Below are 4634 nucleotides of genomic sequence, written 5' to 3' on the forward strand. Positions count from 1 at the left end.
CTCACAAATTAAATTTGATCGTCGATTTGCAAAACTTTTAATAATATTAATAAATAACTTGAGCATCTTACATAATTATTTTGATTGTTAATAAAATTGTTTTTAGATGTAGCTAAAGTTTTAGATACTTCAATAATCAGATATATATAGATATAGAATACTTTAGGTTACTTCTGGTTTTAAATAAAATCGTTTTTTCCGTATTGCTTAAGTAAATATCAAGTGAATGTTTTAAGCTGAGAAAAATTATGAAGCCGTAATTGACAGATGGAGACTACGCGTATCTTGAATAAAAGTGATATATGTATATTTGTTAAGAAAATTGGCTACGAATTAGTTACAAAAGAATTTGCACTTTTCTCGTTACTATTTCATTTATATTGAGTATTTTTTATATTGTTAACGGCGAGAACCATCATAGGTATTTGTACAGAACTTATCTCCAAAGAAGTAAATTCCTGATTAAATAAGAGAACATGTCTGAAGAATTTATATAATTCTGCGAATATATGTAAGTTATTTCGTTAACGTCAAATTATTTATTATAATTATATACGTTCTTGCGAAAGGCAGGCAGCGAGGCATTAAACTGCGAACATTTTCGTTAATAATAACGTTAAGTATAATACTCCGTTAAATCGGATATAGAATGTACGACAGGCAAGCGACGGCGTGTGTGACGCGCTTTATTGCTCTTTGCATGATACGCATACGCATAATAATACGTAAACATGTATGGTGAATTTTATCACAGTAAACGGGATTATGCGCGCACAATGTGCGTTATCGATTTAGCCGGTATGCAACGACCTTATGCAACTCAACGGTACTGGCAACTGGACCGGCTGGACGGTACACAAAAAGGCGTGGTAATTTCATCGAAACTCGTTATTCGCTACACTCAGCGGCCCTTGATTGGATTTCCACTCGAATCGAAAGCTTCTCGAGTAAAGTGCAGCGACAGACATGGTGGAGCGAGTGTAGCGGTCGGCAAAATTCTCCAAACCGCCCTCTACGCCGCGTGCAAAACCGACTTATAGCCAGAAAACAAACTGTCTACCTTCTTCGTGAAAATCGAATTCTCGTAGTCCGATTTCATAGCTTCCTGTCCCTCCTTTTAACCGAGAAAGAAAAAAATATTCATGGATGAAATTCTAAAGGTTTTCAAATTGAATGACACGGAAATGAAAGTGAAGCTTTCTTGAGCGAAGAAGTAAAAATAATTTAAGTAATACTATGTAGAATTGCCAATAGTGTTATTTGGCCTCGTTGACATTTAAAATTTCTACATTCTATACATTTTTGTATTGGTTTGTAATGACTTTCCTTGAATTTTTATTATTTTAAAAATTTGGTTAAAAACATTAATTTATTTTTATATTCAAATATTTTATTTTTATTAGTATCTCTTAAACCATCGAAGCCGCCAATATGGCACTTAATGTACATTCTCAATGTGAGTTGCATATTAAGATTGAGATACAATTAAAAAACGCAGGCTGTGTTACTATACTTATGCAGCTTATGTTATTTTGTGTGTAATAGGATTAATTGAACAGAGTGAAATGCGATTGTTGAATCGAATGATAATATTTTACTTTTATGTATAATTGCAGAATATCGAAAATATATTAATACGTTCTCAAATAATGCAAATAATAATATCAAAATAAACGAAAATAATAATAGAAAACAAATTGGCGAGCAGATACCCAATGTTGATGGTTCTAGTATTAATAAAAGAAATTAGATTTTTATTCTGCACAATGGTTTTATAAGTAATTAATTTTTGAAAATTTCGTGACAGCGATCTCGTCGTCAAAGCGAGTCGTAGTAGTTACGCTGTCAAGAACCGATACAGAACGTATTTTCCACATCTCATCTACGAGTCGCGACTACGAGTCGCGAGTTTAATTAACGGAATTCATTAAGCGAAAGCGACTCGCGCCGCGCCAAGTCTGGGAAATTTAGGACTTTGAACGTAAGGCAGATTGGATCGTATCGTTTCTCGGTTTTCGGTATCGCGCGTTTCACAGCAGCGCGGTTTTACTCGCCGCGAGCGAAACGCGATAATTATGTCTGACTCTTTGCTCTTTGCACATTCAGCAGGTGAATCTGCCGCGAGTCAAGCGAAATCAAATCTCGCCGACCAGCCTCCGTCAGCTACCTTGTGCGTGCGCTGTGATTCGAGCAACTTGATTATTTCTCGCGGATCATTAAATGATTCGCGTGCGGAGCGAACGTGTGTTACATGTGCACATGGATGACACGGTTGGCGTCATTGCGAAACCATCAGATCGCAATTAACCTGTTCGCTGAAGCGAGCACGGGAGGAAAAAAAAAGGACGTTGAACCGGAATACTTTAACGACCAGTATTTTGCGTAATTGGCCGCCGTTGGTGAATGGGAGAATGGTGGGATCGTGAACTCGCCGAATGTTTCGACCTCTCGAATTTCAATCCTCTTTCTCGTGTGTGAAACCACCAGAATTTGCGTCCACATATGTAGCTTTGCGGGAGTGACAAACTTTGCATTACGATGGTACGAAGCGCGCGTGAAATCGTGAAGATAAAGAGCTAAACGCGCCCGCGCTAGATTCACTTATACCATAATCCTTATGGGATTAGATGAAGGGCTCAGCGATAGGGTCGCTTAATAGCTAACTGACGAGACGCCGCGAGATAAAGTTAAAGCCTGCCAGAGAGAAAAATTCACGACTCTCGACAGAAACGCCTTTGCGCGAAGCGTATATTTCCTCAGCTGACCGTATCGTAGTTGTTTCACAAGCAGCGCGGATAAACTATGTCGATAGCTGCCGGATACCCAGAGGCAAATTACGGACGTATTACAGGCTCGGAAGCTGTATCAGGGCATCCCTGATCGTTACCGCGAGCGATTTTGATCAGATTCCAGCCAGTTTCCAATCGGGGCAATCTCCTTTTAATTGGCTCATTAGGCCTTTGTTAAGTCGAACATGGTGCGTGCCGTTCGCAGCAGCTACTAATCAACCGCAACTAGCTCTTCCCCGAAGATTCTGCACACGCATCGAAACGCATCGTTTTTGTTCATGCTCCTAATCAGCATCAGGACGGGAGCACAGTCTTGCATAACGTATAACGCATAATCCACACACAGAGAAACAAATTTCTTTACATTCGAGATTTCTATTTGTTTAACTTACTTAGTCATTTCATTGAAACAATTTAATTTTTAATAAAACATTATCTTTTTTTAATACCAATATTTCGAAACTGTATTGTTTGGAAAAAAAACATGATTATTTAGAGCAATATTTTTTAATGAAATTTTCTTTGATTATGCTAAATATTATTCTGTGAAATAAAATGTTTCTTTCCAAGAAAATATTTAATTTTAAATGAGATATGTATTATTTAAAAAGTTACTCAATTATCACGTTTCTTAATTTAAACATCGATTTGATAGGATTATTATATTAATAAATACATTCATTGGATTTAATAAAATTTGTTTAATTTAAAGAAATCTTTTTTTCTGTGTAAGAAAATGAACTAACCAAAATGCTTTATTATCTTCCTTTTCATGAAATGAAGAATTGATTGATTCTTTTGTGTTTTATGCATTATGCAAAGATCTGTGCTTCAACATTTATGGTTTGACTGAAACTGGCTTCGTTTTCGTTTTTATTTTTATTTCTTTTTTTTTTTTAAGCAAACGTTTAGCTCGTATACAATTTTCAGGCGGAAGTTATACAGTTTGCTTTGACCAGACGCTCGAATCGGTTGGAACGCGAAATAACATTCTCGCGAAAAATTTTTTTCTCTTTTTTTTAGGCATACACATACACACATTGCATTCGTGGCAACAGAGACAAGCAAAAAAAAACAATATGTCGGCATTTGGATCAATTTGCAAGGCAGGCTCCTGAGAGTGAAACTCTATATTTTTTCGCGCGGAAGCAAGAGAATATCTTTCTAACTAAAAAATTGCATTTTTCAACGAACGCGTAACTAAACGTGTATCGCAAATGCTTCTGATCGTTTTATCGGTACACAGAAATATGAAAATACAAAAAACAATTCGATATTATTATTATATTCTGATATGTGTGTGTGATTACAGCTGTCATTTAATTATTCTTCATTAATTTAATAACCTCGATTCGTTATCGTAAATTTTTTATTCTTAATTGATTTTATATGATGAACAATAACTTTATTATCTTCCTTCAGTGTCTTATACATAGTGCCTTGTACATCTATATTTACTAATTTTACATATTATTTAATTTTATACTTTTATATACTAATTTTATATAATATAATTTTATTTTTTATTAAATATAATTCTATATTTATTTATATTACTTTTATAAGTATTTTAACACAAGTTTATTTTCTATTATATACATTTAATAAAATATTTGAAAAATTTATCAATTTTTTATATTTTTTTATTAACCGTCCGGTCAATGACCAGGTACCCGGGTATCCATTTCAGTGTCTGACTCAGTGTCTGGTTCGACTGCAGTTATTTCACATGCCACGTAGCTAGCTTACTAATAACTTTTCTACCTGACACATTATAGGCGGGTACCCGGGTACCCGGTTATTGAACGAATGGTGAAAGTTTGGTCATTGACCGGACGGTTAAAA

The sequence above is a fragment of the Trachymyrmex septentrionalis genome, unplaced genomic scaffold (assembly GCF_001594115.1).
Source record: "Trachymyrmex septentrionalis isolate Tsep2-gDNA-1 unplaced genomic scaffold, Tsep1.0 scaffold6, whole genome shotgun sequence".
Lineage (NCBI taxonomy): Eukaryota > Metazoa > Arthropoda > Insecta > Hymenoptera > Formicidae > Trachymyrmex > Trachymyrmex septentrionalis.